We start from the raw sequence: 16274 nt of genomic DNA, 5'->3' as shown, positions 1-16274 counted from the left end.
TTTTTCCCTATGTCCTGTAGTTAATGTATTTCATTATTGAAATATTTCTTTATCTTAATTACATGTCTTAGGTCCTGTTTCATGTTATGCCACTAATGCAGCTCTGTAGTTCTCAGTCTTTGTAGATTATTGTGTACAGTGTCTTCCTGTGCTATTATGTAGCTAAAAATATTCCTTTTTAGCAGTTGCTAATGCCTCTTCCACATTTTCATGTGATGAGTTTTTACTGATTCCTGTTTTGAAAGCTAGGTGATAATTAATCTTCCCACATTAAAGCTTTGAAAACATATTTTACTTTTAAATGAGTTCAGACCTAGGCTAAAACGCCCACATTTTTCAATAGCTGTATACCACTACTGTAATTGGTGTACAACCATAGACTTGTTGAAAGATTCATATTTAGAATTTTTAGCAGCTACAGATAACTATGACCTCAATGAATGTAGGCATTTCATGTGAGGAGTAATAAAACATTGGCACGTTTGCATTTTACAGATAGCTTTTTCATAAAGGAAAAAAGTAGAGGTGGAAACTTTGCTTTCAATCTCTAGACATTTTTTTTTCTTTTTAGTTTAGAAAGTTTAGAATATGTTGTTGCTATATTTATTCATTTATACATTTTCTACTAGTTTTTCCCATCACTTTATATTCTAAAGTCATTAGCCACCAAGATGAATAAAGAGAGTGAAGCATAAAAACCTGGCAAAGATTCTAGTACCTGCTATATCCACATCTAGAAAAGAAATCACCTGCTTTTGGATAGGAAACATACTGTATAGTGACTTCCTTGACTTCAATATATTCTGTTTACATTCATAATGACAAGCAAAGGGGTAACATTTATCGATACTTTATTAATGATTGTGATTGCTAATCTTTCACATCATATATTTTATATCACAAGTTAGGGAGATATGTATTATCTGTATACAAATTGCATAATAAATCAGAATATGTGCACTTTTAAAAGTATTCTTTAGAACGTCTTAGTTCTGCAACAGATGTGCAGTAATATTAACCTTCAAATAGGGATTTAATGCCCCATTAGGACCCTGCCGCTGTGTAATTTGGCCAGACCCACCATTTGATGTGGCATGAGTGGGAGGGAATTGGGGGTCAGAAGGGGTGTAGTTGAGTTCCTGCACCTATTCTCTGCAAAATAAAACCCTGGTGCTGATTACTGTATAAAGTTGCCATTATTGGCCGAAGTCTTGTGCATAAACTCTGCACAAGTGCAAGACTTTGGCCAATGATGTTTTTAAACTAAGTTTCAGATCACACACTATACATGTAGCTTTCCCAGCAGCCCTTTGTCAATGTGTTGGGAGTTTAGTGAGGGGCAACTTTATACAGTAATCAGCACCAGGGTTTTATTTTGCAGAGAATAGGTGCAGGAACTCAACTACACCCCTTCTGACCCCCAATTCCCTCCCACTCATTCCACATCAAATGGTGGGTCTGGCCAAATTACACAGTGGCAGGGTCCTAAAGGGGCATTAAATGCCAGGAGTGTTTTATGTACAGGGTTCAGGAGTGTGCTATGTACAGAGTGCAAAGTTCAGGAGTGGGGTACGTGCAGGGTTTAGGAGTGTGCTATGTTCAGAATGCAGAGTTCAGGAGCACACTACATACAGAGTGAAGAGTTCAGGAGTGTGCCACATTAAATGCCAGGAATGTTTTATGTACAGGTTTCAGGAATGTGCTATGTACAGAGTGCAGAGTTCGGGAGTGTGCTGCATACAGATTGCAGACTTCAGAAGTGTGCTACATACAGAGTGCAGAGTTCAGTAGTGCAGCCTGTGTAAGCCTTAAACTTTTGCTATTTGTTGATGTACGGTGCCGACCCTTTATAGCGACAAGTGTAGTGACAAGTGTAAGTGTTCCTAGACCAGCTTCTGAAGTGAAAGCGGAGGTTCGGCCGTTTTTTTTTTTTTTAAAGTCAGCAACTACAAATACGGCAGCTGCTGACTTTTAAAAAAAAGGACACTTACCTGTCCAGCGCGCCCGCGATGTCAGCAGCCAAGGCCAAGCAATCGCTTGGTCCTCGGTTGCTTCCGCCGCCATCCTCAGTGAGGGAATCAGGAAGTGAAGCCTGACAGCTTCACTGCCCGATTCCCTACTGCGCATGCGCGAGGATCGAGGCGCGCTGTTACTGGACCACGCTCTCCTGGGAACAGTGTTTCCCAGAAGACAGAGTGGGGGGTGGCGTCACAGGCTGGATTCCCCGCGGGCATCAGACCCGGTGTAAGGGCTTACCTTGGTTGGAGTCCATAATGCAGAGTTGTATGCTGACCCTTGCAAATACACACAGCCCACGATAACAAGATAAGAAGCTACGTGGGCTGTGAGTCTGCGCATGGGGGCTTAATAGGGATTTTCCAAAGGATAGTCGAAGTAAAGCCGTGGTCAGGGATTCCAGAATTCAGAATAAACTATCAACATAGCCAGGGTCAGAAGACTGAGTCAGTCTTGTAGCTGTAGCTAAAACTGAAACAGAGGACCACAGGCGCCTTTGGCAATGACAGGACAGAACAATGAACTGACAAATCCCTCAGAGTGAGGCAGTGTTTTATACCCTAGTTGATTGGGTAACCTGCCTCAGCTGAACCAGGAGAGACAGGTGCAGATTGCAAGGAGCTCATCTCCGCTCCTCCCCGTCTACACTTTTCTCTGCCTCATCTGCACGATCACACAGGACCCGGATCAGCAAAAAGTACCCCCTTTTCCACCTATGTTAGTGTGACAGCCTGAAAATCCTAAAGACGGGAGAACCGTGCTGCGGAGCGCTTGGAGATCACTAAATTACATGCACTTTACCCCTGCAGGGGTGAGTGTCTCTGGTGAGTGGGGACACAGGAGGGGGAGCACCGGAATCACAGCGATTTCACCTGGCATAGTGTGATTGCTCACCAGTCAAGATTCATCACCGAATGAACTCACTAACCACAGTTTTTAGAATGGACTTTTGCTTTATATGTTTATTTATTATTATTTTTTCAATTGAATGCACATGGACTACCGTATGAGATAATTGTTACATCAGAACCACTATTTTAATTATATTTTTGTATGCACACTGAGTTGAGGTATTTACTCCAGTGTGACTACTATTGTGGAGAAATTTGCGCTCATCTATTTGAGTACACCTCAGCATGGGGCATTATTTATGCACAAATTACTGATATCACGACCCAGTTGGTTAAGCTGGGAGAGGCACTCTTGTCCAGTCTACTTATACTTGATAATTAAGGTGCAGTTCATTTTATATATTCCACTGTTGGGTGACACTTATTTATTTTATTTCATTCATTATATATTTTTTGTTTATTGCCTACACATCACTGATGCTATTTGTGAGATTTCAATATCCCCTATTCAGTAAATAAGACACAAAATTTGCACATAGCTGCCATAATTTTGGACAGCCTTTCATTTAGCCCCCTGGGCCATACACAGGGAGTGCAGAGACAGCGCCACTACCCCCACCATCCATATCTATTCCTTATTATATTCCCCTTGGAGAATATTAATTAGGGGGGGCTGCAGTCCGATATTATCATACACCTTTATTCCTTCCTTTCCAACTTATCCTAAGCGCGGGTTCACCCTACCTTTCTACTTTATATGTACAGTCAGGTGGAAGAACTTCACTTGGGGACACAGGCAATGGAACCTCAATTGGGGACTCAGAAATTGAAACTTCAGTTGGGGACGCAGGAATCGGAACTTCAGTTGGAGACACAGGAACTTCAGTTGGGGACACAGGAGCCGAAACTTCAATTGGGGACACAGGAGCCGAAACTTCAACTTGGAAGGTAGGTACAGCAAGCTGAAGAACAGGTGCATCGGTCTGGACAGTAGTCACTGGAATGTCAAACTGGGGCAAAGGAACTTCAAGCTGCATAGCAGGCAGAGATTCTGGGGTAGCAAGAAGGCTTCCAATAGTACCCACCTGAAGAACCTTTGGCCGAGGAGGGCGAGTTGGGCAGAGAGATATAAAGTGCCCTCTTACACCACAGTAAAAACAGTCCATAGCCTCTCCTCCGCTCTCTTTCTGTCTCTTTAAGTAATTGAACTTCTTGCTGTAGTTCCAAAATGGAGACTTGCAAAGCCAGGGAGGTGAGCATTTTGTACATCTCTGCGGACTCCATGTTGTTGGTCAGTTCATTATGTAAGGGCTTACCTTGGTTGGAGTCCATAATGCAGAGTTGTATGCTGACTTGTCTTGTAGCTGAAACTGAAACAGAGGAACACAGGTGCCTTTGGCAATGACAGGACAGAACAATGAACTGACAAATCCCTCAGAGTGAGGCAGTGTTTTATACCCTAGTTGATTGGGTAACCTGCCTCAGTTGAACCAGGAGAGACAGGTGCAGATTGCAAGGAGATCCAGAGAAGGTCGATCAGCACATCATTCAGAACCAGGCTTAGATGGAAAACAGGCAGAATACCAAACTGAGGAGTGGCTCAGAGGCAAAGAACTGAAGCAGCAACAGAGACGTCCCGGGTTCAATACCACCTAGAGCAACTTGGGGCGTGATCACGCTTAGCTGTCTGCTTGGTACAGTAGGGACCGTGACCCCCGGAAGTGGTGCAAATACCTGTCTCAGACAGGTATCTGCACCCCCCTCCCCCTGAAAGGTGCCAAATGTATCACCGGAGGGGGAGGGATCCAAAAAGCGGAGGTTGACTTTTTTGTGTGAACCTCCGCTTGAACCTGGATTCACTCTCTGATTGAGGAATTTATACTATCTGATACAAGGTACATCCAGCCACACAACAGATAAAGTTAATTAGTGAGACTGTGGAACACTCATTCATATGTCTTGATCCTCATGAGAAATTGGTTAGGTACAGCTAAGCAACCATTCTTATACAGTGGGGTTGATTTACTAAAGCTGGAGAGTGCACAATCTGGTGCAGCTCTGCATAAAAACCAATCAGTGTCCAGGTTTTATTGTCAAAGCTTAATTGAACAAGCTGAAGTTAGAAGCTGATTGGCTACCATGCACAGCTGCTTCAGATTTTGCACTCTCCAGGTTTAGTAAATCCATCCCAGTGCCTTTTATTCTGCATAAATACACCTCATAAGAACTATAACCACACAGAGCACTGCATGAGGTCTCTTATAGCTACTGACATAAACTTCATGACCTGTGAGGTCAACATTGTGGACTGTTTGCACTAATAAACGAGTTTTTGGCCTATCATCCTTTTTTTTTAATGTTACACAGTTTAGCATGTACATGTCTTTATACACAATGGGGGTTATTTACGAAAGGCAAATCCACTTTGCACTATAAGTGCACTGAAGGGGATAAATATGTTCCCTAGGGAGTGATTCTAACTGTAGGGGGAGGGGACTAACAAGGGAATGAGACCGATCTGTGTTCCTCCACAAATCGGTCTCCTCACCTCTGACAGGACGTGGATCTGTGTTTACACACACACACAGATCCACGGTCCTGCTGTAATCACGGGCAATCGACGGGGGCCTGGCTGACATCGCGAAAGATACAAACCGTTAATGAATGTGATGTAGATAGCTAAATGCTGTATATCTTAGAAAATGGGGGTAGGGGGAAGGGATCTTGCCTTTTTCATTCTTTACAAACAAACAGCAACTGCCCCAACCTATAACTGACCTTAGCAGCAAGGAGTACATGGAAGGACGATGCATGTCAAACAACAACAAAGAAAAATTCCCAGCTCAACTTACCAGCCAATCTGCAACAAACCAAGTGGACCCTGTCTAACAGTTCATGCACACATTTGCAAATACATGTGGAAGCTGCAGAGGTCACTTCACGGCACCAAAGTATTATCTGCATTCCTAACTCTATACATTTTGAGAGCCTTCATAGTAGTAGCACATATATAATAATTGATAGATTGTGGGAAAGTATGCCTGGAGGAAGCCCATTCCTCCTTAAAGGCACAGGGGCGCACTGGACACCCAGCAAAAAGCACAATGACACCGAAGGTGCGCAGTGGGCCCCCTTCACCTGTATTCACAGATCTTAAATCATAAACCACTTTAACCACATAAAGGGCAGAGCCTCGTTTTGAGGTTTGGTGTTCACTGGTTTAAAAAAATTTTTTTTGCTAGAAAATTACTTTCAACCCCCAAACATTATATATATACAGTACAGACCAAAAGTTTGGACACACCTTCTCATTCAAAGAGTTTTCTTTATGTTCATGACTATGAAAATTGTAGATTCACACTGAAGGCATCAAAACTATGAATTAACACATGTGGAATTATACATAACAAAATAGTGTGAAACAACTGAAAATATATTTCATATTCTAGGTTCTTCAAAGTAGCCACCTTTTGCTTTGATTACTGCTTGGCACACTCTTGGCATTCTCTTGATGCGCTTCAAGAGGTAGTCACCTCGCGCAGCACCCCATCACTCTCCTTCTTGGTCAAATAGCCCATACACAGCCTGGAGGTGTGTTTGGGGTCATTGTCCTGTTGAAAAATAAATGATGGTCCAACTAAACGCAAACCGGATGGAATAGCATGCCGCTGCAAGATGCTGTGGTAGCCATGCTGGTTCAGTATGCCTTCAATTTTGAATAAATCCCCAACAGTTTCACCAGCAAAGCACTCCCACACCATCACACCTCCTCCTCCATGCTTCACAGTGGGAACCAGGCATGTAGAGTCCATCCGTTCACCTTTTCTGCGTCGCACAAAGACACTGGGGTTGGAACCAAAGATCTCAAGTTTGGACTCATCAGACCAAAGCACAGATTTCCACTGGTCTAATGTCCATTCCTTGTGTTCTTTAGCCCAAACAAGTCTCTTCTGCTTGTTGCCTTTCTTTAGCAGTGGTTTCCTAGCAGATATTCTACCATGAAGGCCTGATTCACACAGTCTCCTCTTAACAGTTCTAGAGATGTGTCTGCTGCAAAAGGAAGAACCTAGAATATGAAATATATTTTCAGTTGTTTCACACTTTTTTGTTATGTATAATTCCACATGTGTTAATTCATAGTTTTGATGCCTTCAGTGTGAATCTACAATTTTCATAGTCATGAAAATAAAGAAAACTCTTTAAATGAGAAGGTGTGTCCAAACTTTTGGTCTGTACTGTATATATATATATATATATATATATATATATATATATATATATATATATATATATATATATTTTTTTTTTTTTCTAACACCCTAGAGAATAAAATGGCAGTCATTGCAATACTTTCTGTCACACCATATTTGCGCAGCGGTCTTACAAGCGCACCTTTTTAATAAAAAAATAAGACAACAGTAAAGTTAGCCCAATTTTTTTTTATATTGTGAAAGATGATGTTACACCTAGTAAATCCAAGTAGTGCCCTAGAATGCAGTGTGCAGCACATTGTGGGGCTCTCGGCGGGCGAACATCCTGCCAAGCGCCTCACAGATTTGGATGTTCGGCCCAAACCATTCTCCCAACTCTAGCTAGCACAAACCATATAGGCCACAACCTAATCAAGCTTATTGTTATCCAGGATATTTGGCTGGTGATGTGAATAATCCCAACTGAGAGCATGGAAACTGCTATATTTTTACAATAATTCATGCTGCTCTGAGTTGTGAGAAGAACGGTGACCACTCTATTAACAGTTTTAAAAGGAGTATTTTTTTAGAATTGATATTGATAAATTGATTGTTCCAAATGAAATAATCATTTGTCCTCTGATTAGAGAAAGTTATTTTAGAGAATTAACTTTATTATAGATTTCTGTTTACCTTAGTATACCTTTTACTCTATTTAGACTTCTACCCCCAGTTTATATGGTATGCAAAAAACACCATTTAATTTGCAATAGAAAGTCATAGAATCTGTTCATTGAAGCTAATTTGTTTCATCCGTTTGTTTACAACATGGGGTCACTTAGAAGGGCCAGGTAAATATAGATTCCTCAAGCAGGAAGTTCTCATCTCTCTTCCCACAATATGTTTCTGTAAAATAATGGGTGCATAAAACAGAGCTATCAATTACTGTAGATAGATATACGTGATGAACAAGCTACTATCGAAAAAATCTTATTATGGAAGATCTTTTTAGGGATTTGAGAACAAAACCTGCGCTAAAGAAAACATTTATGTATAGAGTTCAGATAAAAGATTAATTAATTTGTCAATTTATATACACTGTTCAAGATCTTTTAGTGGCTATACAGAGAACAGAAATAAATAGCAGTTGTAAAGAGACTGATCTTGACAGAACAACACATTTTGTTGCAATGCAACTTTAAAGTGTTACTTAACCCAGGACCCCCCATTCACTATATCTGTTCTCCCACAGTACACAGAATTTGTTAGTAAAGATAAACCTTTTCTCATCAGCCAGCAGTATATAGCAGTCTTGTGACTTCTAGCAGTGTCTGCTTAAAGCTTGTAGGAGGAGTTTTCCCCCTGACCCTCTGTCACAGTGCTGATTGGCCCCAGTGCTGATCACATGCACTCTCCCAAGAACAAAAAACTCTCTAGCAATACACACCAAATTGAGCATGTGCAGAGTGCCCCCAAGGCTCCGTACTATCAGAAGATGGATTGGGGACAGTGGAAGAAGGGACGGATCAGAGAAGACAGGATCAAACAGCCTTTTTACTGTATACAATGTGGAGGATTAACCGCTTAGGTTCCACAGTGAGTATAACAAGCATGCTTTACTGCATATACAGACTGATTTTACTGTTGTGGGTTAAGTAACACTTTAAGGAAAAGCTTTAACCACTTAAGGACCGCCTAACGCCGATATACGTCGGTAGAATGGCACGGCTGGGCACAGGCACCTACAGGTACGTTGCCCTTTAAGTGTCTAGCCGTGGGTCGTGCTCGCGACATGGTCCAAAGCTCCGTGACCGCGCCCGCGGGACCCGCGGACCCGATCAGCGCCGGTGTCCCGCGATCGGTCACAGGAGCTGAAGAACGGGGAGAGGTGAGTGTAAACACACCTTCACCGTTCTTCTCAGTGGCAGTGTCACTGATCATCTGTTCCCTGTTATAGGGAACGACGATCGGTGACGTCACGCCTACAGCCACGCCCCCCTACAGTAAGAATCACTCCCTTAGGGCACACTTAACACACTTAGCGCCCCCTAGTGGTTAAACCCTTCACTGCCATTGTCATTTTCACAGTAATCAGTGCATTTTTATAGCACTTTTCGCTGTGAAAATGACAATGGTCCCAAAAATGTGTCAAAAGTGTCCGATGTGTCCGCCATATTTTGGCAGTCATCAAAAAAATCGCTGATCGCCACCATTACTAGTAAAAAAATAAATATTAATAAAAATGCCATAAAACTATCCCCTATTTTGTAAATGCTATAACTTTTGTGCAAACCAATCAATAAACGCTTGATTTTTTTTCCAAAAAATAAGTAGAAGAATACGTATCGGCCTAAACTGAGGGACAAAAATGTTTTTTCATATATATTTTGGGGATATTTATTATAGCAAAAAGTAAAAAATATAGTATTTTCTTCAAAATTGTCGCTCTATTTTTGTTTATAGTGCAAAAAATAAAAACCGCAGAGGTGATCAAATACCACCAAAAGAAAGTTCTATTTGTGGGAAAAAAGGACACCAATTTTGTTTGGGAGCCACGTCGCACGACCGTGCAATTGTACGTTAAAGCGATGCAGTGCCGAATCGCAAAAAGGGGCCTGATCCTTTACCTGCATAATGGTCTGGGTCTTAAATGGTTAAAGAAATGGTAAACTATTCTTCAGGTCCGTCATTACATAAATACAGATTAATTGTATTTCTGTCCAGCGGGGATAAATTCACTGAACATGTAACTTAACAAACAGTCCGTTAAATTCGTAATGGCATTTAAACCAGTGGCGGTGCGTCCATAGAGGGCGCAGGAGCGCTGCACTATCTCTCCTGCACCGCTCTATCACCAATAGATAGATTCATGCATTGCGTTACCCTGTCACCTGATTGACTGAAGCGACAGTCGCTGTGATTAGATGCCTATCAGGCGTCCAATCATAGCAGAGATGACGGGAAGAGGACAGGAGAAGACATGGAGGACTCAGAGCTTGGACGACAGCGCTGAGACAGATAAGTGCCGGGCAGGGGGGGGGGCACACTGGCAGCCTTTGATCGGGCACGGTAGCGGCAATTGATGGGGCACACTGGCGGCAATTGATGGGGCACACTGGCGCCAATTAATGGGGCACACTGGTGGCAATTGATGGGGCACACTGGCAGCAATTAATGGGGCACAGTGGCAGCAATTGATGGGGCACACTGGCAGCAATTGATTGGGCACGGTGGCAGCAATTGATGGGCACAGTAGCTGCGTTTGATGGCACAGTGGTGGAAATTTATGGGTACAGTGGCTGCGTTTGATGGGCACAGTGGCTGTGCTTGATGGTTTTTTTTTCAGTTTGTTTCCGCCCCCCAAAAAAATTTGAGCACCAGCCGCCACTGATTCAAACAATAATAGGTAGATTCACAAAGAGTTAGGCCAGCTTATCAGTAGATAAGCCGACCTAACTCAGAATCTACGCCGACTTATGTTTAAGTGTATTCTCAAACAGAGATACGCTTAAACATATCTAAGATAGGACGGCTTGCGCCATCCTATCTTAGGTTGCAATATTGAGGCTGGCCGCTAGGTGGCGCTTCCATTGCCGTCGGCGTAGAATATGTAAATTAGTAGATATGCCGATTCACGAACGTACGCCCGGCCGCTGCAGTACATTTATGCCATTTCCGTAAGGCAATATCAGGCCTAAAGTTATTCCATCTTGTAGATGGAATAGTAATGTTAAAGTATGGCTGCCGTTCCCGCTTCGAAATTCGAAATGTTTACGTTGTTTGCGTAAGTCGTCCGTGAATAGGGATTTACGTCGCTTACGTCCACGTCGAAATCAATAGGCCCGTGCGGCGTACTTAGCCGCAATTCACACTGGGAAATATAGGCGTCCGGCGCATGCGCAGTTTAAAAAAAACGTCAAAAACGTAAGGTCAAGCCCCATTAACATAAAACACACCCCCTTAGACACATTTGAATTAGGCGCCCTTACGCCCGCCCGCTTTAGGCTACGCCGCCGTAACTTAGCAGGCAAGTACTTTGAGAATCAAGTACTTGCCTAGCTAACTTACGGCGGCGTAGCCTAAACACGCTAAGCTACGCCACCGCAAGTATACACCACTCTACCTGAATCTACCTATAACTCTATAAGGCCCCTTTCACACTGGGGCATTTTTCAAGCGTTATTCAAGCGTTTTTCGAGCGTTATTCGAGCAAAGTCTCATCTGCAATCCCAATGTGCTGGTAAAGCGCCGCTAAGACCCTAACGTTTTAGGGCATTTTTGCAGTGCCTCAGTGTGAAAGGGTAAGGCGTTTTTACAGCGCTTTTCAATTCATTTCAATGGAGAGGGGCGTTTTTGGAGCGTTTTTTCAGCGCCCAAAAGCTGCTCCAAAGATGCTGCTTGCAGGACTTCTCTCAACGCCCCGCCAGTACAACGCCTCAGTGTGAAAGGGTAAGGCGTTTTTACAGCGCTTTCAATTCATTTCAATGGAGAGGGGCATTTTTGGAGCGTTTTTTTTTAGAGCCCAAAAGCTGCTCCAAAGATGCTGCTCGCAGGACTCAGTGTGAAAGGGTCCGTTGATATAAAAGAAGAGATAGGGGATGATGGCGCTGCAAAATGGGCTAGATCACCAGCTGGTAATATAAATTCCTGTGTGTAAACAGGTGTAGGGTAGTCTGGAATGAAAGGTGGGTCCAATGGAATGAATCCCCCTCTGGTCTCCTTATGTATGCCCCCAATGGGCTAAGCGGAACCTGCAGACTGCCCGTTTATAATGCCAGTGAGGTTGTGCCACATGGATGGCAGTTGAAAGGAGAGATGTATATTGCTGTGGGTAAACGTGTCACATGTGTGAGATCCAATTTCCTATGGAGTGTACATATCACTATTCCAATGTATAAACACACAAAAAACTGTATAAAAAACTTGAAAGTAAGGGTACTGTGCAGGCGAACAAATATGTGCACTGTGGGTGTCAGCAAAATAGTCAGTAGACCTGTATCAATATACTCTAGTGCAAGTAAATGCAAAAATGGGGTTGGTGAGATCCCAAAAACGTAACCCAAAAAACAGAAAAAAACACAATGAATTTCCTCCTAGTGTAATCCACAGTGCTGGACTACCCCAGCAAACCATGGAATGGAGTATTGTAACTATGATCCTACTTAGAAGGACATAATCCTGTGCAAAAGACAATATATAAAGTGCAAAAAAATGCAAAACAATTTGGTTGTTGCCAAGCTTCCAAAACATAAAAATAAAATATAAGATACCAAAAACTGTCAATAAAATACAAGCTTGTACCACAAGTCCAGAAAATAGTTCTCTGGAGACAACCTTATAGCTGTGACATTTGTTTCAAAAACCGTTGTGTCAAATCCAATTTAGGTAAAGTGATTCCAATGTGATTCAAAGAGATAAGTGACTTTTAAGTGCCGATCTGCTGTATTCCATTGATCGTGACTGCTGTGCTCCCCCTCATAGATCCCCACTCACCAGAAGTCGTCACCCCCCAGGGGGCAAAAAGCGGATGGTGGTGGTACCTTTCCGGTGGTTGTTACACGATCCCGTCTATAGGGTCCCCAGCGGTCTCCTTAGGTTCCGGGGTGTAGGAATTCCCGAGGTCTGTATCCGGTGCCAATGATGGTGTCACTCAGAGGGGTAGGAAAAAGGAAAAAATCCACATAGTGTAGTAGTTTTAAGTTTTGAAAAAAACTTATTTTATTATGGAAAAAATCAGTCCTCTACTGTAGGTCCCTGCAATGGGTATCCTACACGGGACTATGCAAAACAGTTAAAACCAAAATAAAAAGGGAAAATAAAAACAAAAACGAACAAGAAAGGTGTAATGCCCGCACGTTTGGCTGCCAATGTCTCGCTTGGCTGGAGGTTCACTTTGAAAAAGTCACATGACGAAACGCGTCAGTTGATCTATTAGCAAGTCTGTACGTACGCCTGCACGGCTTTCTGGGCAACGGGCCAACTCGCACAGCTGTTTATTGCCAGCCTTCAGCTACACGCCGACGGAGGAAATTATACGGCGACGACGGCAATTTTGAACCTCCAGCCAAGCGAGACATTGGCAGCCAAACGTGCGGGCATTACACCTTTCTTGTTTGTTTTTGTTTTTTGTTTTTATTTTCCCTTTTTATTTTGGTTTTAACTGTTTTGCATAGTCCCGTGTAGGATACCCATTGCAGGGACCTACAGTAGAGGACTGATTTTTTCCATAATAAAATAAGTTTTTTTCAAAACTTAAAACTACTACACTATGTGGATTTTTTCCTTTTTCCTACCCCTCTGAGTGACACCATCATTGGCACCGGATACAGACCTCGGGAATTCCTACACCCCGGAACCTAAGGAGACCGCTGGGGACCCTATAGACGGGATCGTGTAACAACCACCGGAAAGGTACCACCACCATCCGCTTTTTGCCCCCTGGGGGGTGACGACTTCTGGTGAGTGGGGATCTATGAGGGGGAGCACAGCAGTCACGATCAATGGAATACAGCAGATCGGCACTTAAAAGTCACTTATCTCTTTGAATCACATTGGAATCACTTTACCTAAATTGGATTTGACACAACGGTTTTTGAAACAAATGTCACAGCTATAAGGTTGTCTCCAGAGAACTATTTTCTGGACTTGTGGTACAAGCTTGTATTTTATTGACAGTTTTTGGTATCTTATATTTTATTTTTATTTTTTGGAAGCTTGGCAATTTTTTTTGCATTTTTTTGCACTTTATATATTGTCTTTTGCACAGGATTATGTCTTTCTAAGTAGGATCATAGTTACAATACTCCATTCCATGGTTTGCTGGGGTAGTCCAGCACTGTGGATTACACTAGGAGGAAATTCATTGTGTTTTTTTCTGTTTTTTGGGTTACGTTTTTGGGATCTCACCAACCCCATTTTTGCATTTACTTGCACTAGAGTATATTGATACAGGTCTACTGACTATTTTGCTGACACCCACAGTGCACATATTTGTTCGCCTGCACAGTACCCTTACTTTCAAGTTTTTTATACAGTTTTTTGTGTGTTTATACATTGGAATAGTGATATGTACACTCCATAGGAAATTGGATCTCACACATGTGACACGTTTACCCACAGCAATATACATCTCTCCTTTCAACTGCCATCCATGTGGCACAACCTCACTGGCATTATAAACAGGCAGTCTGCAGGTTCCGCTTAGCCCATTGGGGGCATACATAAGGAGACCAGAGGGGGATTCATTCCATTGGACCCACCTTTCATTCCAGACTACCCTACACCTGTTTACACACAGGAATTTAGATTACCAGCTGGTGATCTAGCCCATTTTGCAGCGCCATCATCCCCTATCTCTTCTTTTATATCTATTATAGCTTTCTCTTTTGAGAGCTCTTGGGGAGGCAGCAGCTCCGTTCTATCCTAAGCGCGGATTTTTTAAATATTTTGAAAGGGTCCGTTGAGATGCATGTAAAAACGCTTCAGTGTGAAAGGGGTCTTAAAGAGATTTATTAACACCTTTACATTAGTACAGTGGCATACTGTAGTGTGCTATATTAGGTAATACGCAAACACAGGTCTCTAGATCTTTTAAAGAGCTGGTAAATATTTCATATGCTAGCATAGAATTACAGGTCTTAATTATGAACATCATTTTGTTCCTTTGTTTATAATGACTTATAAATAACATCAATGATCAAGAGTACTTAAATTATATTTTTGGAACTAGACAAGAGAGCTTAGTTGGAATGGCATCATTTATACACCAGCTGTCATTCTTGCAATATAAAAACAAAATACACCACTAGATTTTGTACATGTACCATTTTTGTACAGCTATTTTAAAATGCACTAAACTTACATATACCACTTTAAAAGCAATACAATTGCTTCTGCAATGTTTGATTTAAATAGCATCCTGCTAAAGCTAACGGTAGAAAAAGGCATTTGCTAATTGCCCTTTAAATTGAGTCTAATAAAAGCTTATTAAAAAAAAGAAATGTACAAGATATTTAAAAGCACACAAACATACAATAGGTTTGTGCTCTTATTGTGTATGTTACCCCAGCATTTCATATTCCTTATGCAGGTCTGTTGTATCATGTACTTCTATTTCAAAGTATTCTGTTTCAAACTGACCACACTAGGAATCCCTCTCAGCGTGGTCAGAATTCTTCTTTGCATTCTACAGGGCAGCACAGCCTGCCTGTACTCCATTGGTCATACTTCTGCTGACACACCCCCTTGCACAGCTCTTTACTGGTAAGATCAGTGCCCTGTTGTTTCTTTGCTTCCTGCAGTCTTTACTTATGCTGCTGGGAACAGAGGTCATGGGATCACTTATAAAAAAAGGAAAGGGATTTATTATTTGTATACACACACACACACACAAATGTTTTGCTTTGCATTTCTATTTTAATGTGAATAGATTGTTTTACAAGGTACGGTTTCACATATACATTTATGTTCATATAAAATGACATATTTGAGGCAGTCTGTCAGTAACATCATTACAGCAGTTTTTGTATTTGCTGAGTCCCTCCTCCCCACTGTAACTGAGTTTGAGTTTGCTGAATTCCTATTGATCCTGCCAGCAGCTACCTTCATTTTTGACTTATTGTAATACGTTAACAGCACTGTTTGTTCCGCAGTAAAAATCACACAGAAAGGCTTAGATGGAGATGACGTTTTAAATGGACTTTAAGTAAGCAACACAGAAATTAAAGCCTAACTCTAGCTAACACTAAGCAGCTACAATGACAATTTATGTGAAAAAAGGTTTAAAACATATGACTAAAAGCTAACCATTGTAAGCACCCCTGCAGTTATTCCTATAATTACCACTTTTGATAGACAGCTTGCCCTGTTTAAGGAAGTAGAAAATCAACTGACAGGAACAGCTGATAATAAGGGGACTTAGCAAAACATAAACTGCTGTTCATGTTATTGACATACTGTATCATATAAGTAATTTTTATTTTGCCTATATTTACACTTTAAGTCTTGGTTCACACTGGTACCATGCGGAAACCAGCGAGATTCCTGTGTGGGTTTCTGCATGTCATCTGACTCGCATGTAGTTCACGCTGTTGTCTGTGAACCAATGTGGGTGTCAATAGAAAGTTAATGTGTGAACACCCATGCAACCCGATTCCAGGGCAGACCAAAAAAAGTGTCCTGCACCATTTTGGTGCAAATGCGATTTAATTTCAGCCAT

This window comes from Rana temporaria, chromosome 1, assembly GCF_905171775.1.
Source record: "Rana temporaria chromosome 1, aRanTem1.1, whole genome shotgun sequence".
In the NCBI taxonomy this organism is placed as follows: Eukaryota; Metazoa; Chordata; class Amphibia; order Anura; family Ranidae; genus Rana; species Rana temporaria.
This window is presented reverse-complemented; position numbering follows the sequence as displayed.